The sequence below is a fragment of the Danaus plexippus genome, assembly GCF_018135715.1.
Source record: "Danaus plexippus chromosome 22 unlocalized genomic scaffold, MEX_DaPlex mxdp_33, whole genome shotgun sequence".
Taxonomy (NCBI): Eukaryota; Metazoa; Arthropoda; class Insecta; order Lepidoptera; family Nymphalidae; genus Danaus; species Danaus plexippus.
In genome coordinates, this window is record NW_026869856.1 from 2143637 (window position 1) to 2169139 (window position 25503).

At 27.9% G+C, this 25503-nt stretch overlaps 1 non-coding gene across 1 annotated transcript; it reads left to right on the forward strand.

Moving 5' to 3' along the window:
• Positions 1-2718: 2718 nt before the first annotated feature.
• Trnal-caa (transfer RNA leucine (anticodon CAA)) lies at positions 2719-2832 on the forward strand. Its single transcript has 2 exons — positions 2719-2756; positions 2788-2832. It is a non-coding gene; the product is annotated as a tRNA-Leu (tRNA).
• The last annotated feature ends 22671 nt before the right edge of the window (positions 2833-25503 follow it).

A 25503-nucleotide genomic window follows, 5' to 3' on the forward strand; every position in this document is an offset into this window, starting at 1 on the left:
TAGAAGTTGTAGGTTCGAATCTTACCCGTGTCTCAAAGTTAAAATTTAATTTAAAAGTATTTTTAACCATTTATACCTACTATTTACTTTCAAGTTGTTTTATTTAATATGAAAGAAAATATCTTAGTTTTCATTTATTATATCTATTTGTTTATTTACAAATAATTTCTTTTTTTTATAAGGGTTTGTTTTTAAATGATTACTTAACATAAATAATTAACATATCGGTGACTGACTTTATAGTCTTTTATTTGTAAATCGCCGAAAGCGAGAAGCGATCGCTGGAATTATATTTTGGAATATCATTGTATTGAAAGCGCCAGTGGTATATTTTTAAGATAAAATAACGAAATTTGGTTAATAAGTTTAACAGTGAAGTATTGTTTAACTTTAAGGGTTTACAAAAAATAAAATACCAACAACAACAATATTTACATATATAATATCGTTTTTTTAATAAACAATGTTTTTTACTAAAATACTAAACATGGATGCAAAATTGCTTATATTTTATTTCTATTTATATTTATTTTACCTTATATAAAATTTTGCTTTCACAGATATATGCCCTCGTCGAAGACGAATAAATAAGATTTTAAATGATAATGTATTTGCGTCACCCAAAGACATTGCCTGTGATTGCAACGAACGGAGCTTTTAGACTAAAATATTTTAAGCTTACTTGCTCTGAGACGTGACATCTTGAAATAAATAATGTTATGGACAAGTTGTAGAGTGAGTCTGGAGACCAATGAAAATGCATATATTTTTTATTTTAAAGTTTCAAAAGTATTTCAAATAATCAAAGATTTCCTATGATTGTATTGAAGGTTGGTTATGTCAATACATTACTTTTCAAACGACTTCGAAAAAGAAGCGTGAATTCGTCTGACCATAAGTGTTGGTTGAGATTACTTTTAGGTCATTCTAATTGGACCTATTACATAAAGGTCTAGAAATTAAACAAAAATAACGCTTAAGTACTCTTAAAAATAAGAATTGTTAAATAATACGTTATCATGCTCCTATAGAGTAGGTATTTTTTTGCCATTAGACAGATTATCATATTTTATACCAACCTTACTATTTACATACTACTTATTAACAATATTAACGTAAGACATAAAGAGATCTAAGACTTTCGCGAGTATTCATTTGAATGATTACTACGCGTTGATGTAACATTTATATCTCGTCTGCCCGTGATCACGGCTGCTGCAAAGTAACCGAAACGTGGGTAGTATGTTGTTTTTAAAATAATAAAATAAAGCGCAGTAATCCCAAAAATATCATTTTAATTTAAACGTAAAACATTATAATGTAACGTAGTTATATTTATAAATTTGTTTAGCTGTCTTCTATTTCAGTTCAACGGAAATACTGCTCAGAAAGACGACACTTGCGTATCAGTAAAGTAATCTGCTAATTAAATCTATATATGATTGCTTAATTTCCTAGCGTACTTTCAAGCGCTTGCTGACGGAATTGTTCCAGAGCATACAAAACAATATAGAAAATATTTTATAACATTTTCAGATAAAACATAGAAGCTCTTGGAAAATAATTTTCAAGATTGCTAAATTAAATTTTGTTTGCGTCATCTAAAGGAGTTTTGCTTTTGATTATACTGAACAAGGCTTTTAAACAATAATAATTCGTGCCTCCTTGGACAGTGGAATCTTAGAGTACGATTATTTTTAGTCCATCGGCTTCTTTGATAAATGAAATTAATACAGTTTTGGCTATAAGGCCACAATAGATAAGTTTATATAATTATCACAAAACTCTTTTGATTCTAATTTTGAAACCATTTTCAAAGTATTTTCATTGTATCATTTATTTACTTAAATAAATCGCGCGTCTGTATTTAAGTCTTTATTAAATAAGATCTAGGTTTTTTATATTTATTTTAAGTATGTTCTTGTCTATATGTAAACATCCTACCTATACCTAATCTATTTTGTATGTTTTGACTGTTTTCTATTTAAAGTAATTAAATTTATAGCCAAGTAATATTTCAGAGTGTTATAATTGTATTAAATGTTATTCCATCTTATGTATTTTTATTCTAATAACTTTATGCATGAACTAAAAACTACTTACTCAGTATTTGCAACATCTGGTTATTCCGATTGTACGTCGGTTCAATTTCCACTGAATTTCGTAAGTCACCAGCAGATAGGAACTAGACCGTTGCTCAATCTCTCCAGGAAACTCACTGAATCGATACAGATTAAGAGATAAATAAGCTTTGATACTAACGGAAACACAAACGCATGATTTTGTGCTAATATCAAACGAATTTATCGTTAACAATGTAGTGCAATTATCCAGTTATGTATTTAATATTACAAACAAGAAAATAAAGCGAGTGAAGACTCATTTTAAATATAACGTGAAGTTGTTTTCGTTATCGAATTTTGTAGTTATTTTAATTTTGAATTAGAGAAATGTAAAACTTTTATATATAAATATCTACTCTGTATTTAATGTCTATGTTAACTGTATACTTTTAGTTTTAAAACCAAACCCAAAATAGAAAGGCATTTATAATTGGACAAGAAGGTTAAAATATTACTATAAGACAAATTTAAACTTATGTTCATATATTTTAATTTTCCTCTTAACTAAGCATATAATGAATGAGTTATGTGTGCGGGTAAAAATAAATCTTCTATTACATTCGAATTGATGTTATTTTAGTTAGCCCTACCATATGTCAGGATGGCCGAGCGGTCTAAGGCGCCAGACTCAAGGTTTCCTTGCCTACTGTAGTAGGTTGAGTTGTTCTGGTCCTCTCTGAGGGCGTGGGTTCGAATCCCACTTCTGACAAAACTTTTTATTTAAATGTAGCTCTATTATTTCATATAACACGACCATCGATATAACGTTACTATTGATATAAAATATAATTATATAAATAGAAAAACTAAAACTAATTATAACAGCAAAAAAACCTTTTATTTAATTTTTAATCAACAATTTAAAACAATAATAAACATTATATATAATTTTTAATATAAATTAAAATAACTTGTATCACGAGATTTGTCTGCTTTGTCAATGGAAATGTAATATAGTAAAATAGATTATCTTTAATAGAAACATTAATTCAAGTCGAGTAACAAGAGCATATCATACAAAACGCTGATGTCATAAAATAAAAAAAGTTTTCTATCTAACCGCGTAAAATATTATTAAGGGACTGTCTTTACATATATCATATGGCTAGTGAACTGTGTCCAATAAAAACATGAGTTTAAAGCTAAGTATAAAATCAAGTTATTTTAAAAAAATATAAACTAATGAAAATATTTAAATACTGAAACGTTAATATTAAAACACAGCGACATTTATGATTGAAGCGATAGCTAGACTGTGATATTTTAATTGCTATATTTCTACGTAAATAATCATATTATGAAAATATTTTAATTAAAAATAATATATTTAAATTTTAATACTATTCTCTTATTTAACCTATATAATAATAAATTCTAAATATCTGCACAAGAATCGACTAAACACATAATTAAGTATAGGTTAACGAACTTTTTTTTTTATTTTCTTTCCAATAATCTAATTGTATTCATAAATTTGTACAATTTCTTAATATTTAATCACCTTTTGAAGTCACACTTACATTACACTTATGGTAACATAAGTCCATGAATTGGATAAATAGAAAGTCATTACTTCTCTTCTTTATTAGGTATCTAAAAAAATACAGACGAATTGACGAACCCCTTCTTTTTTGAAGTCGGTTGCAAAGGAATGAATAGACATAACCAACCTTTATTACAATCATAGGAATTAGTAGATTATTTGAAATGCGTTTGAAACTGTGAAATAAAAAAATATATGCATTTTTCTTGCTCTCCAGACTCACTCTACAACTTGTCCATAACATTATTTATTTCAAGGTGTCACGTCTCAGACCAAGTAAGCTTAAAATATTTTAGTCTAAAAGCTCCGTTCGTTGCAATCACGGGCAGAGTCTTTGGGTGACGTAAATACATTATCATTTAAAATCTAGATAGTAACTTTCTTTGCTGTGGGAAATGGGCTATCTTAAAATATTTTTGCTGTATTTTAGTATAACTATATTTAGTTATTTATTTATTAACTTTTAGACTTTTAAAAATTGTTACAAAAGGTAGATATTTAAATGTACTATAATAGAACGTCTCGTAACATAATTTTTTTATTTGTTTATATGTATTCCGCTGACGTAGATATGGTGTTATGAGGAAGCTAATTAAAATTGTTAAAAAGTTTTCGGTAACAAAACCACATAACAAAATATTATCATTTTTTTTGTCTTATTCATTTCGATTGTTATTCGCTCACAAATAGTAAAGATTTTGTATTCAAAAAAATCACGAGTTAAAGAGTCATCAAAGCATTTTATGTGATAAATATTATTAATGATTAAGAGAATAACATTGTGTATCAAATTACACAAGTAGATAATTTTAACAATATAGTGTTGGGATTTTTCTGCAAACAAAAAAAGTCAAAATGTTTTTTTTTTATAATTATCATCTCTTCTATCACAATGTCATGCAACGCGATGTACTATTGTATAATTAAAACTTAAACATAAAAATAAGATATTCTTTTTCATTCCAAATAACCTAAAAGAGTTAAGTATTAAGCATAATTCGATGTAAATGTTTTTTTGTTTAATTAATAATTAACGACAACATCATTTTTCTTTTAAAATGATGTAGTGGTGAATTGACTAAGGAGCATAAAAGTTATCATATACTAGGGTTATCATATACACACTTCTGTTTCTACGTAATTTAAATTGTCATACTTGGTTAGTCGACGTACATTCCAATTTCCACTGGATGTAGTACGTCACCAACAGATGGTCACTAAAGCGTTGCTCATTTCCGTGAGGAAGCTTACTGAACCGGTTGGCTATGAGATAAATACGCAGAGAAGTACAAACATACACGTGATTGTCTGTCTGTGACAACGATCTCTTAAAAAACATATTAAAAAAAATATAATTTCTACCAAATTGTGTGATTTTTATTATTTCGAAAATATTTTTACAATTTTCTACTTTCCGCAACTCTGCCCGAGCGCGAAAATACGAATAACTATACAAATGTACATATATTATGTTATAAAGATATAATGTAATAAAATTTAATAAAATTAATTAAAATGCCTTTGATTTCCCCAAGTTTTATTCCCTAATTAATTAATTTTCGACGTCCTTTAACAGATAAATTAAGATTTTTATTAAAATTCATCTTACGTGAAATAAACATTGTATGTATGAATATAAAGCAATATTGTATTATATTTCTTTCTTAACGAATAAAATGTTTTTGATTAAAATTTGTTTTTTAAGTCATTATTGATAATAAGATTAGTCAAATTATCTTGTTTAAAGAAGGTGAACCATTTAAATTCCTAAATAATAAATTTTAACGAAGAAATTTTTATCTGAAAACATAACTTACTACGGAAAATAAACCAGTTAAACACAAAAACATGATCATTTTCTTAAGTTTAAAGAATTTTATATAATATTACCACATAATAAACTGAAAAACAAAGACAAGATAATATAAACAGGCTCTCATCTCAGCCTGAACGCAAAACATCTTCCAAAAAAGGTACTTGCATACTAACGAGGAGCGCAAAGGGTCGTTTTTTGTCTTAATTATTTTAAAATTTTGTCACTTTTTCCGAGCGTGTATAGCTAAATACGAGTATATTAAATTTTACGAAGGGAATATTTGATTAAATTTCATAATTTTAACAAAAATACTATTTTATGGGAAGTCCATTTTTGGAATCATGGAAAATATGCTTTCTAGAAATACATGTTAATTTAATTTTCTACGAAACCTAAAATGTTTAAGGATAAGCATTTCTTATATAAGTTATAAAAGAATTGATAAGCCCACAAATTTAAATATTTAATGTTAAAACATTGCACTTAAGTGAAGGTACTTAAGAAAGTCAAGGATAAGGTGTTGAAAAAAATAATTTCGTTTCATTACCATTAGGAAATAGAGTATGTATTTGTTATTCAAATTCAATATGTTAATTATACTATATTTACTAATTTTTTGTTGCAATTTACATAATAATTGTACATTATGTAACAAGTTTTATTCGAAAAAGTATCAATTAACTAACTTTAAAGGATTTAGTCACTGTGACCAGAGTAAAGCTTTTTGATTGAGCTAAGAATTAAATCTTTACCAATTTTTATTAATATGAAGATTTGTATTTTCGACGTCTTTTGGTAGCTTTTTAAGACAAAAACTCAAACAAACTTTCCAATACTTTCAGTTAGATACATACATGTCCTATGTATGTTTTTATTACATCAAAATACATTGTATTCAAAATCAAGTGATAGTTGGATGGATATTGACTGGCCTAGTTTTTTTAAGAATTTTATTTTTTCTCTGAAACAAATAGCTAAGTCAATGCTGATGAATTAGCAGGCAATAGTTGGTATCCTATATGTGTAGGGTATTATTTAATATTACCATTAAATATTCTTTTTATGTAACCGCTATATAAAACAATATATACATATATATTTGGCTGTTAGAGTATATAGCTTCAAAATAAGTCTAAGTTATAATTAAACCGCAACTATTTCTGTATGGTTTCTAAAACTTGCCTGTATTTTATTTATTTATGAATAAACCAGCATTTAAGAAAAAAAAATCGTTTTTTTCACACCTCGTCTGCCCGTGATCACGGTTGCTGCAAAGTAACCGAAACGTCGGGATTATGTAGTTTTTAAATAATAAAATCCGCGTAGTAAATCCGAATAACACTAGTTTCATTTAAATGAATACTCGCGAAAATCTTAGATCTCATTTTATAAAAAAAAAATCTTATTAAGTAATACTACAAAATATAATCCTGCATACAAAAAAAGTGGTTCCAGTTGCGGTTTTCATTCGTTTCTTTATTTTTTCAAGAAGTTACATTGGAGAAGTTTCGTATGGTCAGTTAAAATAAAAATAAAGCGTCATAACAAAGAAACAGGAACTATTAAAGCAAGCAATAACTTGGAGTTCCAACAAAAGAATATTCGCTAGGAAAGTCTAAATTATTTCGAAAATGTATTTTGTGGGATTTTCAAAGATCACAGTAACTACAGTTTTTTTATAAGTTCAGAGAGCTCACTGAGAATAATAGGAACAATGAAAGGAAGTTTCTTAATTTTTATTTGGTGATTAACTGTTTAGTTTATACGAGTTGATTTCCTTAGCTAAAACTGTCAGCCATATCCAAGACCAGAACTAACACTATCCATACACAACAAAGACGATGAATCCAAAAAAAAAAAAATAATAATTCAGTACCCTTTTGTTTATATTACGTTCACAAAATAATACTAAGGAACAAGCATTGTTTTGGGGAATGACTAAGGCTGGGTTTCAATTTAATTTTGCAACAAAAATTTAATTTAAATCTTTCATTGTGGGTAATATTTTTTTTAATTCATCATTCGTAAAATGTTAATAAAATTAAACTGTTTTACCAAAATATTCATTCTCCACGATACTCGTATTAATGAGGTTAGATATAAGGCTACAAAAATGTAACGAAGTCAATTAAAATATTTTATTTCATCAGTTAAGTGCTTATATATTTTTTATTACGATGTTATGTGACAGCATTTGTATGAGTAAATGTGAGTAGAAAATCAGCTTTGAGCTAAACTCATGGCCTTTTCAAATATGAGTTCTTTTATTTTGGGTACATATGTGTGTATTAGTTATAAAAGTCTTTGTTCAATGGATTTTACTTACATGTACCTGTACATGTACTTATATGAATTCTTATAATTATTTGTTGCAACTTCATTTAGGATGCAGAATATATTATCTTCAAAGCGAAAACAGGAGTTAGTTGTTTTACAAATAACTATATTCTAGATAGCGTGGGAATTCACTGTTTTGAACGTAGTACAGGTGTTTGCCTTGTGGGCGCTGATAGTCTCACAATATCCATATATTATGGTCGGTAAGATACATTACAGTAGTTATACTATTATATTCTTATGAATTTATTAGTAATATATAATTTACTTTTCCTCCTGCACGAAGGGTGAGTGTTTTTATAATGGAAGTTATGAAAATTTATGTACATTATTCTAAAACTCATTCAGCATATTACATATATGCAAATAATTTTATGTTTTTTTACTATTGTGTCATTTATGTTAAAACAAAATGTTTCAAATATCAAAAAAAATCTATATTAAAATATAAATGTAACACAATTATGTATAAGAATAACTTAAGGATGGGTAAATCAGCTTTTATGCTGTTTTATGTATTTATACGTCATAACTATGTTTTATCTAAACATTCATGTTGTTGGTAAATTCTGTTTCTGGTACAAAAATATAAAATAATGGTTTCCAAAGAATTCGAATTATAAAATTTAACGCCACATAACGGCCACTTGAGACGGCTAAGTCCTGGCTTCTTTAAGTTTCAGTTGCATTCATTATGCGGATCTCAAGTTAGAGTAGGCAGTGAAAAATGCGTACAAAGCATTTTCAAAGAACGTAATGTAATTACAAAATCTATACGACATATATACATTCGTATAAAAATTTCGATTCTTTTGCACTTGCTTACAACATTTACTAAAAATATCAAAATTAATTTTGTACAAAAAAAATAATAATAATAATATATAATAATTATTTGAGAGCTTTCACATGTATTTACCATTTAAATTTTGTTTCTAAATACCTATTGACCAGTATTAACCCAACAATAACAAGGCGTATAAGTTAATTAATTCCCATTAAGTGGCTGATAAAAATGTTATTTTTATTTTATAAGACATAAAGGAAGATAAAGATTTATTACACGAAGGGAGCATAAAAAATATTCTATTTGATTTTGCATATAGAATAAAATAATTTTTTATCAATATAATTGTCATAAACTAATACAATATAGTGAAACTTATATTAGTTTGTTTTATACTGATTTAATTTAATATTATTATTGTAACCTCGTTAAATAAAGAAACAGTATACACGGTATAAGTTTTAAGCTACTAGCGGTTTTAACTCATCGCTACTCTTTTGTTTGCATTCCAAACTCATAAAATGGTTAGAACGTCATTCGCATACCAAAACATAGAGCGGAAAGGAAATTTGATTACTCGGTTGTTCCGCTGTCTGAAAACTGTAGGAGAGCATTTTGTCTGTCACGTAAACAATGCGATGAAATTAAATAATTTTCTTGTCGTAATAATTTAAAACGTTATATATAAAACCAAATACTAGTTTTGGTCTTAATTTGATAGTTCTCATTAATCATGCATGTTCCACACCATTCTATTGTTGTATTTTTATTACCCGAAAATATTAGAGATTCTTACAATAAAAATTGCTTTTCAGTTTGTCTGTGAGACACAGACACTTTTATCTGATACAACACTGATCTATTTATAATTTCACTATTATGACAGGTCAATTATATTCTCCTCTAAAAAAAAAAAACAAAATTGAATATTCGACCAGAGTCATAAATATAATATGAGAACATGAATAAAATATATTAAGGAAACATCTGTAAAAAATACTAGTGTTTGCCTATGACCTTTTCCTCATGAACTTTGAAATGGGTTTCAGAGACTAATGGAAAAATTTATTAAAATTATAAATGTGGTTACCGGTAGCGACATCTATAGTTTGTATCAAATAACTTCATATATTATAAATTTTATTACATATTATTTCATTATGAACTGCAGTGAATTTTGGAATAAATGTCTTATTATGATGTCTAAGTTACGTTACTGCCTAGTTTTATGGATTAATAGAAATCCTGAAGTTTTTTGTGTAAACAAGAAACAAACATGCAGAAAAACATATGACTAAATGGTATCACAAGAATTTATTAACAGACTTTTTCAAATATAATATTTAAAATATACTATCTTGTTAGACACACTCGGGAGTTGACACTCGCGATGATGTCTTGTTTCATTTTATCTATAATATTCTGTTACTGATAGACTTAAGTGATAACGAAGATGTAAGTCTAAAGAATATGTACGTGTCTATAGAATATAATAGAGAGAAAACTACATATAGATATAAAACGGAGAAAATGTAGGATTTGTTTATGTAAGTTCGTCTATGCGTGCGTGCATATACGTGTACACGTGTGAGTAATTACACCTACTACGTACAGTTGGTATAAGATTTGTTACATAGTTAAATAGTAAAATGCAAAACTATCACATGAGATATCACCTGGTTGCAAGTTCTGGAGGCTGTATTAAAATTATAACAAATTAGATCATTGTCAAGTAAATAATAAAAATCCAAATACAAATCTGTTACTTGGTTTATAACTTTTATTATATAAGATTTCACAAAAATAAAACAAGAAAATTAACGGTAGGTATTATAAAATTCACAAACAGTAAATTTTTGTGGTTTAATGTTTTAATTCTCTTTTTTAAGTTTTATAACAATAATCATGGTATAGATTTTTAGCCACAAGACTGATTTACAAATATTTTTTTCTGTTCTCAAATGATCAATACAAGATAGTCCTGTCGAAACTTTGAAAGATAGCGAAAACTGTCTACACTGACTTTTATTTCCTTCTGCGTCTCAATAGAATAGTTTTATGCTCCATATTTTTTTCTCTTTAATCCACATAACATTTTAATTATACATATAAAGAATATTGTGCTGAAAACAACCAAATAAAAGCGAATTCTGACCAGTTTTTTACAAAAGATTTCACATTTTTATTTTTCAAGTAAGAGCAAAAATTTTTTTATACAGGGAATTAAAAAGAAACTTCAACATAATCTTATGTTAATGTTATTTAACGTTTTCATATTTGATAATACACACACGGCTGTTTAAATGCATAATTTCTCTTCTCTACATTTTTTCTTATAAAAAAAATATTGAGACAACCTAAGGTTTTAACTTAATCTGTGATTACAATACATTCACGGAACATCTGATATGTTTTAATTAAAAAAAAAAAACCTAAAATAAGGAAGCAGTTTTATACATGACATATGTGCCAAAAATAAGATGATCACAAATTTCCTCATACTGGTTACATTCTGATTTGTAACGACGTTGCATTCAAGCAGAAAATTACATTATATCCTTTATCATTATAACAGAGTCACATGTCATCAAAAGGTTTTACATGTGGGTATATTTTGGAGTAATAATTTTATTACTGATTGAATTATTATTAGTCTCAAAACGCCTGGTGTGCAAAAAAACTACAAGTCAATCAATGTCATAGATTTCTTAAAAAAATAGAAAAGTCCCAATAATGAAAAATGATGACAAAAAAATCCTTTTAGATACTTCATGTGTATTTTATATTACTTTAAATTATTTAAGAAATAGCAAATAATAATGTCAGTACGGAAAATTACAATTGATCCTGAAATTCATGAGCATATATATTGTTCACAATATTACAATCTTATCTCGCACACTTGTTCTGCTATGAAATTTTGTGCACTGTGCATTACAGCAACGGTTTGAATTTTTTTGTTTCGAGGTATATTAAATGAAATTTTTTATCATTTGTGTACTAAATTACAATTAATTTTTTAAAAATAAAATCGTAATGACCATTGCGAGTTATTTTAATTTATATACAAGTGAAATAAGAAACATTTTATAAGTAACTTATTTACATTTAGAGGTGATCTCTTAAATTCTTACCTTACCTTAAATTATGACCTGTTTTAAATGGAATTTACATATATTTTTTCAATGAAATCTGAATGTTCAAGTTATATAATTTTTGAACTTAAATTTTTTTTTGTTGTTTTATGCTATACACATAATAGTTTAAGAAATTTAGGTTCATACGTTATTTTAATATAAATTATATTTACTATTTAAAATATAATCAATTCAACGGAGAATAGGTATTAAGCAAAAACAATTTAGTCTTATGTAAATAAAATACGTCTCTCCCATTCGGCTTGGCATGCCATTTCATCTTAGGAAAATTGGTAATCTAATTTACATATAGATTATAGTCTGGATAAGAAAGGGGTTTAATTTATGTCCTAAGATGCAGAAAATTTAGATATTTAATAAAAAAGAAAAGCATTTAAAAATTATAATAAAGTATTCAGAATCGTTAGAGCATTTAATTGAAAATATACATGGTTTGAAATGGTTACAAAATACATATTTTCTAGAAATTATTGTAAAACCTTCAAGAAATAGATCACTATTTTCAAAGGAATTACCAGTGTTTCTGTAATACTTATTTAAATTATTTAAATTAACATAATCAAATAAATTAAAAGTTTAAAAAAGGTAGGTCATTTTTCAGTTCAAATATGAGCTAGAAGAAAAGTTTACTCTTAATAATTAATAGGTATTGACGCTACATTATGTCAGTTTAAAATTAAAATCGATGTAAATAAAAAGTTTTAATACATTGTTGGAATATTATTTGAATACAAAATTCTTCACTGTCTGTCCGGGAACATTACGATTTATAACATTACGATTAAAGAATTTATCTTTTAATATTTTCCTTATATGGATTTGCCCTTATTTTTACCTTACCCTCGGGTACTTCGTACTTATTTACCCCCAAAAAAAGATTATAAATATAATAATATGAGTCTAGTGTATAGCCATGGTCACGCAAAGAGCAGACAGTTACTTTCCAGCAAGAAACAAATGTCTATTCTTATAAAATTGGGTTTAAGTAAAAAAATATTTTAATAAAAACTAAACAAATAGTAATATTAGAAAATGTTATGACTAGCCATTTAAAGCACGTATTCTCGATTGTGCTTAGTCATGAAACAAGACGAATGAAGAAATCTCTGTTTGAAAACAGAACAATAAATATATAATGTAAAATATAATCTATATTTTATCGGTAAAGTTTAAAATTATTGACCTCTCACTATAGAAGAAAAAATGTTCTCGAAAGTTAAATTCAGTTTGGGATTTTATTATCTATTCTGTTTTAAAATATTGAATTACAGGGTTGAAATGGTTTCACGTGTATTCCTTCCCAAATATTACGACGTGTCCCGGATGGTTCGTTGGTTTAATACCAAACTTAACGACATGGTTAGCCTCGTAACATTCGAGTACGTCATAAAGGTGCTTGCTTTCAAAGCAACTACGAAATACTGGTACTATACAACGATTTATAGATTGAGGGATAAGGTGTACAGGAGAATGCCTTTATATTGTGTTATTATTGCTTAAATATCATTCTAAATTAAGTTGCTCTTGATGTATTTACTTCGTTCCTTTTGGTATATGAAATAAATATACTTAAAAAAATAATCAAATTATAGGAGAAAGGTCAGGAACAACATTACATCAAAATGATAATAAAAAAAAATCTAACTATTTTATGATAATAGTTGACAAAAAATATACAGATTTTTTTATGTAAGGAGTATTGCTGTAAGCCTTACGTTGTTGTCTTTTACAAGAAATATGCAGTGTTAGATCGTCTATGTGGTTGGGAAGGATTTTCCAATGTTCAAATTTTAATCATAATCAATTCAAGGCAATATCCATAGCCACGATTAATATCTTAACTATTCTTATTGATGTAATGGTAAAAACGTAATAGTTAAAATTTAATTGTAAATATACTATACCATAACACAATATTGAGTACAATTTGTTGTCAAGAATTTTTTTGAGTTCAAATTTTTCTTATGCTGCTGAAATATGAGAAAAAAATGTATTATTTTATCGTGACTTTATTAGGGCTCCATTAAAAATAAATATTAAAATATATTTTTATATAATTTAAAATTTTAATACGTTAAGTTGAAAATTATTGTACTTAGTGAGTCATAAATTGCTATGTTCAATTTCAGAAGAAAGTTCCATTCTGACCTTCACTAATCCAGCCGATCTATATATTGGATTTTTATTTAATATAAAATATTTATTTCCATATATAGCAATGATAAATTCTAGCTATTATGAATCGGAATCAAATTGAGAAACAATAAGACATTTCTCATTAGTTTTACTATTAAAACTATTTATGAAAATTTTACAATTACAAAAGCACTTCATTAAATAGAAAATTGTGAAGGAATTAAAGAAACGACCACTCGAGACAGCTCAGTACCGTCACCCTAAAGTAATCGTCGGGTTTATAACGAAGTCCTGAAGTAGTCACTAACACATTCAAGGATAATGGTACAAAACTTCTTTTATAATGTTCACGGAAAATAATACACTTACTTAAAGTAATCTAATTAATTTATATTTTACTGTTAATATTGACAAAATTAATTTGTATAACGCTTACATTTGCGAGTCCATGCTGCATTATTTTTTATAGCCCGTGACTCTTATATTCTTGACTGCTTAGAAGTCTCCCTCGAGAGCTACTTTAGTTGAAACTATCATAGGAATATTATTAAGAAGAAAGTTTATATATCTGTTAGTGTTTTTAACCCAATCACAAAACAAAAATTTAAACAATCTATTTGCATATAACTTTATAACTACGAAGCTTTGATACTGGAATAGCAAGTAGGTTAAATTATAAATCTTAGGTTTCAGAAGTAATTCAAGTAAGGAGAAAGTTTTACGTACTAAATACCTATCAAAATAGGAACAGGGAAGCAAGCCAGTATCAAAATATTTAAATCACTACATTTATATACTCTCCTATTGCAATTTAAATTAACAGAATAAAGTTACATTACCCAGTATATTACTTTGTAGAAGCAAACTACAGTTACAATAGCATCAGATATTTAACCATTAATAATAAATAAAAAGTGTCCTTTTAAAAATATCAATTTAAGCAAATTTTTGTTAGCGATCTATTTTTCATACAAAGAGGACCTATTTTTATTCAGCTCATAGTTATGTACACAGAATTAAAGCTGGGTTAATTGGGGGTGATGAAAAAAGTGAGTATAAATCACTACGTTTATAATATGCATGAAATTAAAAAGAAAACTTGACTTGTGTAAATATAATAAACCATATTTTATATGTATCCAGGCCATATTGTGGTGTCCACGTTATTACAATCTTATCTCGGGCGCTTTGTTTCATTGTGAAACTGTACATTATTGTACGGTCGCATATATAAATATTTTCATTCTTTCCATATACATACATATAACTTTCTCTTTATGAAGCATTTTCAATAAATCAAATTAAAGTCGTTATAACAAAAGATACTTCAAAACTATTGTTTAATGAATTTGAGTTTTGCTTGTTTGTTTTTTGTCACTATTGTAAAAAATGCTTAGTACGTAATTACGTTATGATTTATGGTGATAAATATGTACGTATAAATGAAAAGAAAACTCATGTAATCTTCTGGAGAAGCAGATAATGTTCCTGCTTCCCTGTTCCTATTTTATTACCAAGAAAGCCATTTTCTATGGATACATCCATCTACTTCATAATCTTTTACCGGATGTGCAAGAGCGCCCCCTTAGTTCCTCTGGGTATATAAAATATGAGATTGGGCCTAGTGTTTAATTTTTCGATTCATATTTTGTACGTTATAAATATAAAATTATATCTAACATAAAAAATAAAGTTGAATATATATTAAAGTCAGCCTAGTGAAGAATAATCACTAAAGAAAGTTATTTAACGACATTAAATGACCTCACAAGGTTATCTTAAAGGTAATTTTGACCGAATAAAATGTTAGTGAAGAAAAATAGGCATCATTTACTTCGTGACGTGATCAAACCACCAAATGCGTGGAAAAGTCGAGCTTGCCTAAATTCTAATGAAGATAATGAAGCCCATTTGAGATAAAGCCTTGAATTTTATAGTATCCCCGATTACTGATATTTTTTACGTTGGTGGAATAGATAATATATTTACAAATATTTATAAAAAGAAACTGTGTTTTTATGAAATGCTCTTTTGTAATAAAATCCGTTTTTTTATTTTTTCTGTTACAAGTTTACCCTTTATTAAATTTTATTAGATAGTAATGCATACATGCATATGTAAATGCAACATGCATATGTAAATCGCAATATAAGATAATAATTACCCTTAGGAAGAATCTGTGATCATATCACTTATTTGCACCAATGCCATAGACAAGTAGGGTTAAGGAAGGAAGTGAAAAATACTCCGGAAGTAAGTTATTATTTTCCAACGTAATATATATACCACGAACTAAAAATTACTCTATAATGTTGTTATTCATAACTGACAGTTATAGAAATACGAACATAGAAAATTGGAAACAGACAAAACTATATCAATTTACGAGGGAATTCTAGGAGATAATATAATATGACGCAACGTTAGAGGCTTGGGATATCTAAGTGGCAGATCTGTCATCGCTCATTTTCAGCTTCATTTTATTTATTGTAATAGAAGTCTTAACAACCGTTTTAGTAAAATTATTAATTCATATATATCAACAATGTCAATACAAATTTTCATAAACTAATTAAGTTCGTTTTAAAAGACTACGTCCACGAATTGGTTTTTCTAGTTTCGAGACAGGTCCGAAGTGTTAAAAAAAAATCTTTTTTAATTATTATCATAATATTTATGCATATTATGGAATAGTTTTCAGCTATAATAGGAATAACTTTTAAACTCCTAGTAGTTTGTTTTCTTTAAACAATAAATCAAAAATGTGTAATCGGCAAAAATAATCTTTTAAAGTATATATTTTTTATTTTCAGGTAATCACTGTACACATATTTTCGGATAAGGTATAGGATGAAGAATATTCGAAGTCATTTTAGGTGGAGAATTTTTTATTTTGCGATGTTAGTTTAAAATGAGTATCTTGCTTTTGACTCTCTAGACAATGTTCAAAAGTTTTTTTTATGCTGAAGGGAGCAACCGAGCCTTCCTGATGGAGGTAGTACCGTCATCCATGGACACCCGCGACATAGTTTTGCGGATGTGCTGCCACCTTTGATTGGGGTAGAGGGGGAGGAAAAGGTGGGAAAGGAAGGGAGAATGTAAAGGTTATTTGGCTCTCTCACTCATCGGACGAAACGCTGCCATTAAAGACTACTTCATGACGATCTTCTGTGAGAGGGTGATACTTCTCCGGTCGAGCTAGCCCATGTTTGAGCTGCAGTACCATAACCACAGCTAGGCTCTACCACCTCTATAGTTAAAAGAATTAAAATTTTCTCACATTAGTTTTAATCATCAAGTGAATAATTTAAATAATTTTCTCCGTTAATTAGAAAGACTAGATTTTTTGAAGATTTCGAAACGGTTTCAGACACTTTCTTTGCGAAATAAATTTGAACATTCGTGGAAGCAAACCATCATATGATTCCCGAACTTGAAATACTTATACAGTATTCATAACGCCACTCGTGAAACTGCTGCTGTAAAACGATGACAATTTTCATTTCAATAGATTACGTAATAATGTCATGTTACGTATAAAACTTGATACCCGTAGAAATAAAACTTAAAGCACTCTGCCTACGTGCCAAATTTCTATCATAAAACGTAACTATCACCAGCGAAATAACGTTCAAACAATTTCAATTACACACGTCGCATATCTCCAATTGACTTCCTACATTATATTGAAGACCATATATATAAAGCGAAGCATAGTATTTGAGATATAAAAATCTTTTATTACTATATTTATAGTATTTAAGTTGTACTTTATTTAATACTCATGATATTAGATCGTAACTATATTGATTGTTATACAATATATGTGTATATCTAAAAATTTGAACAAACAATATTAAATATCACTTATAAATTTATTGCCACTAATTAGAGGTTTCAAATAACCTTTATTAAGCTATATTTACTAACACTGTAATTATCACTACAAAGTCTCTTGTAGTTCTACATGATTTTTTATCATATTACAATTTGATTCAAATTGATCAACTGATTTTAGAATACTTTAGTCTATACTAAGGCTAAGGCAGGTAGCTTTTTATTTTGCTAGTGTTTATATAATGTCTGTTTTGAACTGTGTAACCCTTGGAAAAAGAGTAACCAACAAAACTTTCAAAAATTTGATGAGTACAGATAAAAGTTTTAAAAACTAAGTTTAACGAGAAAATGCGTTTCACCTTTTAATACTATCAGAGAAGGCGGATATGATGATAAGATAGTAAATGAACCAACTCATACCCGACGATAATACAAAACGCTCTACCTAGAAAAATGATTTAAGTTTTATAGTGAAGAATTCAAATGATGTCTTTTCTTCACCTTCCAATATATTACCAACTCAGCAAACTTTACTTGTAAAAACTTGTAATTTCGATTTGCAATATACATTTTCAACGTTTAATCTAATCTTCAAATTATTTTCGAGTTTTGAGATATTCTAGAAATGTACCTGCTGGGTGCCCACCGGAGTTATTAATATTTAACAAGTTTATGAAAAAAAATATTGATATTTTTTTAAGAAACTTGTTGTTTTAGGGGTGGATTAGCTGGTAGGTCAATGCGTTGTCTCAATTTTGTGAGATCGCACGCACGGATGTTTTACATTTTCGCTGCACGATCCTCCTCTGAAGTATGCCGTTAGCGACACCTTCGTTGGTTTTGTTCAGATTATTACTCTCAAAATTGGGATTTATGCTAGATTTGACAACGTATTTGTGTACAAGTGATCTATGTGACTGTTAATGTGGGATATAAGACGTCCACTTTGTGTTAATAGCAATTGTTTGAGATTTGCAATGCCTCAGTTTAATTCATGACAGGTACTGATTACTTTAAATGATCTTTATATTTCGATTTCATTATTTCTACTTTGTGTGTGTGTTTAAGATCTATTATTTTCTTATTATAATATTTTATAAATTATAAAGATTGACTTTATGTTCTCAAAATGATCTTAAGTACTTAGTGTGTTGTCATTTATCGTTGTATTATCATATCCACATTTTAAACCGAGCGTATATTTTAAAAAATATAATTCACAGTATAAATAGCTGTTTCGATTTTTGATATGGGCATGCATTCTATTGTTATTATACTTATTTGGTGTTAAGAAATAAGGGCTATAGACATGCAAAAGGAACACCAAGTATTGCTATAAAATTCCTTCAGTCTTTAACGGTATTAGTTACAATTCGGAACAACTACTAAAAAACACATATACATAGGTGAAGTCGCGGATAAAACGTGATATAAAAATATAATAAGAACCTGCGTTTTCTGGAACAAAATACTCATATAGGTAAAGAAACATAAAACAAAAACGTTTAATAATGTAGGCCGCACCATGTGCATGACAGAACAATATTACAATCTCATCTTACATCCTTTGTTCTCAACATGATATATAAAATTTCACGATTTATTTTTATTTCTTATCTTATAATTTTTTCCTACTATTCATAAAAAAATATATGTAAAATAAATGTCTCATTTATTAGGCTTGAATCGTCTTGTCAAAAGCTCCAGTCGTTTCTTGAATGAGAGAAAATAATTCTAGCATTGTATTCGGTTCATCTGGAAATAAAGAACCATAAAGACAAAAAAAGGGAATATTTTTTTTGAAATGCCGTGATTTACTTAATGTTTACATTTCATTTGATGTTTGAAAGGTAAATGGAGAATAAACAATGATGTTCAAATTAAATACCTATTTAAGCGCGGATTACGGGAGACAAAATAAGTAAAAAAGCTCTTCACCTTGCCCGTGGCTATGGCCGAACTGATAGTCATTTGGGGAGCGCTTAATTATGTTTTAATTATGATTCGGCGTAATTTTGTTTTAGGTCAGGATGTTACTGACAGGTTTGGGAGTAAGAAATTAAATGAACGCGTTTAGGGTAATTAGTAAGGGATATTTTTTGCGCTTGTTATAATGGTGCAAATTTTGTTTATAATGACTTATTTTAAACACAATAGAATATAGTACCAGATAAGTAATAAAATCCTATCATGCTATATATTTATGAGGTACCATGGTAATATAGAAATACAGAATGCGAACATCTTTATATCTGAATTATATGTTATGAAGCCACCCGTGGTGAAGGAAATTTTATATCCAAATTTCTATATAATTTCCCATATACAATACATTCACAGGATTATCAATCAAATTGTTTATATAGTAGTTAACATTTTACAATAATTGTTTATTTCACCCATTCCTTCACTTCATAAATAAAATCCAAAAAAAAAAAATTTCACAATAATTTTTTCTAAAGACAGTATCAGATTTACCGTAAAATTTAATTTACCTAATGTATAATCTTTTCTCATTAAGATTACAGTCTCTAAGGAATGAACGAAATAAATATCCTTTTTTTCGTTTGTTTTCATACATTTTACTTGCAAAATTCGCCTTAAGGTAGGCAATAAACTGACAAAACAAGCCTATAATTTAGAAAGAAATAGCCTCTTAAATTTATTCGGGTTAGGTGTAATGTATTTTGTCAAACGCATGGGGAAAAAATAACTTATGAATTTAAATATTTTTATTCCTATCATATAAAAACCTTTAAAGATAATTTACGAAAACAAATTTCAGAAGCGATTTTTTTTGCAAACTGCTTAAAATTAAATTGTGCAATGACATAACTTTAACAGGTGAAATCTTGAAATTAAAAAGAAGTAAAGGAATAAAAAGTTGTCTTTTCTAGTTTAATATGCTAGAAACAAATTACAGACTTAACTATTTACGAGAAACTAGACTTCTTCGTAAGAATTAGTCGCATTGCGTGATTGTAAATAAATAAATAGTCACTCAGCGCTCTTGTCTTATATACAAACGAAAAGAAAGTAGGTTTACATAATAGAGTACGATGCAATTCCTTAAAGTTGAATTTTGAACATTTAAGTAGTAACTTTTTTCTAAATTATAACCTACCCTTAAAGTATATCAATGATAAATAAATTTAATGTTATATAGAAAATATGTTCTATTTGTAATTTATATGAACGTTTTATGTGATAGGCGATATTAATAATCTTCTTTAAAATATTAATGAATTCACCGAGATTCTATCTGGTTAGGGGATGTGATTGATATACATAAATGTATTAAATTAATGCACCCAGTGATTGCCCTTTGAGAACTCTATGTTTTATTCATGACTGAAATATCCTTAATATCAAGATAGACGGAATTTATGCTCTCAAAATCCAATGTTTCTGTAACGAAGCAATTTTTAGTAGCTTAATGATAATTCTTACAACGTATACGTATGCCTCGATTCTTTATGGATGTAAATTTTTAAGGTTGTATTTTGAGTGACCTATCCTCTACAATTTCTCTTACTATGTTAAGGTATGGCATCTATTATGGTTTATACTTCGTTTTTATTACAACCTTCTTAATTTTTTTGTCTTATCTGTCACAAATTTAACATGTATCTCCAATGTCAAATTCTTTAAGCGGGTCTATTAGTAATTACGTGAATCCGTTTCAAGGTAGGTCGTAGGAAATAGCGATATTACTAGCATAATTATCGAAATAGTATGAGACGTAACAGGTGAGACATACATACATATACGATGTAATTACCAATGGTTAGACGAGACGAAACCTCCTAACATTCAATGGATTTACCGTGCGGGTGCCGGGTCCATCGCGTTGCAGGGAGAGGAGCTTCAACAGTGCCTGGGACTTGCGACCCAGATGTAGGTTTAAGGGGTCCCTAACCTTACCTAACCTAACGCGTGTTAAACGCTCACCTCACCCGTCCAAGCTCCTCTTTCTATCTAAGTGCGTATATTCAAAAATATACGGATTTTCAATCAGTACTAAAATGTATAAAATGACATCGGAACTATGAAAAGGATTATCTTTGACATAAAACACAATTGTGAAAGAATATCTCTTTTACAGAAATAAATTAACAGTAAAAATTAAGTAAGTTCTTCTATGATTTTTTGTCTCTTAATTAATGTTAATTGTACTAAACCAAAGGTGTAGTTTTTACAACTTTGATAAAGGAGAAATTTCAATAGTAAATCATAACCCTAATTTATCACAAACGATTCTAAGTGTCAGTTAAGCGAAAATACTTGTAACGTTAAAACACAGCCCATGTCATGGAATATAATATTTATGATATATCATTTGTATTGTAATTCTGACGAATATAGTTCTAATATATCAATTTCTTTTTCTAAGGAAATAGTAACAGTACCAAATTCTGACTTAATTTGTTTTTAAAATTAGAAAAAAAAATGAAATTTATATTTTTAATCGGTGTATAGCTTACAGAGTCAATATGAACACGTGTAGTTTGACGATATACAAATACATCAATCTTCAAATTTAACAAAAAAAATAAAACTCAAAGTTTGTTTTTTATAAGGAGACGTTACCTAATATATTGCTTTTTATTTTAACTGGATAGTGCAGTGAACCATTCCACCGGCAGTACGTAGAAATAAATCCATAGGTGGTGAATGCACTATCTCACTAACAGCCTATTCACTCTGGTCTTGAAGAGACCAAATTGTACATGAAAGGAAACAAAAGGAAACAGACGCATTCAAACTGCTTCAATCCTTTTCTGCGCCCATGAGGAAATCGCTTCATCCGTATGCGAGGAAGGTCTACAAAGAAAGGATGAAGGCCCACCGTACGTCTGATTTTCCGGAGATAAAAAGAGATGCAGGAATGAAATAATGCAATTCCTGTGCACATTCTTAAAGGTGTACCCTATATTATTTAGGAGACACATATTTTTCGTCTGTGGTAAAGACTGACTAGATTGATCTTAACCATATTTTGACTGACAATAAACCTTTTTTCAAGTCCTTCTACCGACTCCAAGAAATTTCATATTTTAGATAATGATATTTTATACCCAACCATCGTTTTTGAATAATATAAATCAGTTAAATAATGTGCAGTTTAAAATTTTACCTTAATGTTATGTATTTCTGAAACATATTGATTTCTTATTACTTAATTTTTTATGTAAATTTAAAAAAAATAGTTTTTTCATATTATATGTATACTTAGAACATAATTTAAGTTTATAAAAATTGAAGTTTAATTTTAATTTTAAATGAAACACCAAGTAAATTTTGCATCACCAAATCTAAGTATAAATGTTGTCAAATATTTAAAACAATCATTTTAAGTTATCGTACAAGTTAGTAACTTCATTACATGTAAAGACACAATAGCCTTATAAGCATTCCTTTTCTTAAATACTTAGTAAATGATTAGGCAGTGATTACAGTAGCAGCGTTCCTGACCGTTAAAATAACGAGATAAAATGTCTGAGCCCTAATGGATACTGTCATTAGTGCAGGGTAGGTGATTAGAAACGTGATAAGCATTTTGAAGAACGGTTGAAGAAATGGTTTGTTTATCGAAGAATTTTTATGAAAAACGCAACAATATTGCAGTACAAAAATATCTGCATTATATTTGAAACAAATTTAATGTGGTATGTTTTTTTAAGCACATTAAAATTAATAAGCTTTTGTTGTTATGAAACAATATAAAAGTTTTGATTTATAATTTTATTTAATTTTAAAATAATTTATTTATAAATAAGGGAAAGTAAATACAACTAGGTATATTTTTTCAAACTTGAAGCTTTATGTTATTCTAATAATTTTAATGCAATGTATAAATAGTTATGTACCTATTTAAGGATTTTTGTCAAATTCATTTTACTATTAAGAGTCAAATCTGTTTAAAATGGTTCTTATGTGCTTTGTTTTCGCCGAATACAATAAAATAAAGCTGTTAGTATTAAAACTACACCTATTATTAGAGATACATAATCCATAACTGCTATGCAATATAATTACTAAAATTATATGGGAACAAAATGAAAATGTATATATATTAGGTTAGGTTCTTATAAATATGGTCTTCATCCGTGCAAAGACGTGCACAGTATATTCTGCCAGTGTCGTATAGAATGGAGGAGACACGATCTGGGATCAACTTAGGAATGTTATAAAATTTAACAGCTTCGACTGAAGTCACAATTAGGAACTTTGTTAGTAGACCTAAAACAACACAAATTCAATTAGATGCAAACAACGGATATATACTGTGAAAAAATAATAATCTAATACTGTTATTATATAAAGGTAACACAATTTATTACAATTTTATTCTATTCATTTTAATATATTTACATATAAATTTACTAAATTGACCAAACACTATAAATACATTCATATACGTGAATAATTTTGGCATTTTGCTTATATACATAATAATAATTGATAGCATTCCATAACAAACTTGTATAAAGGTTCTATTCAAAAAGGTCGGACAATAATAAGGTTTTATTTTGTTCCATATACTAAATATATTTTACTAGGAATCAGTCCCAGCTTCGCACGGGCTCCTTATAAAAAACATAAAATAGCCTATTAAATTTTGGGAATTATTAAACTTATATAATGATAACTTTCAAATGATACGTTCGAATTAAATTATTTAAAAAGTAATTTACAGATACTGATATAGGCTTAAACACAGAGTAATTTGTTTTGATAAGACTTTATGCTGTAACTATGTCAATAGCTTTCCTATAGACGCTTCATGAATACCAATTTTTAAAAGTTGTAAATTGTTTATAGTATGTCATCCTTAAGTTATAGATATGCCACTGTGGATTCTTCTGTAGAATTATATAAGATACACAATTCCACCATATAGTATTTTGTTATATCTCAAAGACTTTAGACAATGTTTCTCTAAAAAGCTCTCAGATGGCTTATGTTTTTACGACATCTTCAACAAATATCGTTAATGTACACTCAAGTGAATACAAAACTTAACAAATTATATACTAAAACTTTTCTCGAGAATTACGCTATTGGTTGGTGATAACTGTTGGATAATCGGTGCAGTAGTTTTTCCGTTTATCGCGAACAGACAGACAGACAAACGCGGCGAGGGACTTTGTTTTATAATATGTATTGATTTAGTGGCTTTATTTGGGCTCTATAACAATTGCAATATTCAAATTTTAGAACGGAATTGTTTGAGATTAATTATTAACTAGCAAATTTATGAAAGTGACAATGCGTTTACAAATTACAAAGAATTTTTGTGTAACTTTTAGTCAATGACGGGAGTGAAGTGTAAACCTTTTAGTAGATATATTGTTCTAAATTAAGTAACAAGATTATTCGTTTCATTATCAGTTAGAGTAATGTATTTATCACATTTTAAATTAATCATATCATTATTATTAATCAATTAATGTCCTTAATGAAGAAAAAAATTGTTCTTAATATTCTTATTTTTATCCCCTATTGTAATTTCTAGAAAAAAACTCGTGTTACTTCTTTTTATAACTTTTTCGTTTCTTCAAGTGTGGTCATGAGTTAAATATTCCTAAACTTTAATAAAAATTTAAAAGTATATTTTCTATATTGTATGAAATAGCAAGAAAAGCACGAAAATCAAATTTTCAAGTTCCTATTGCGGCATATTAAGTTTTTTTGGCACAAAAGAAAATGTTGGCACGTATTCTATGAATGTTCACTACTATTTTATTCTCAACCCTTTGGAC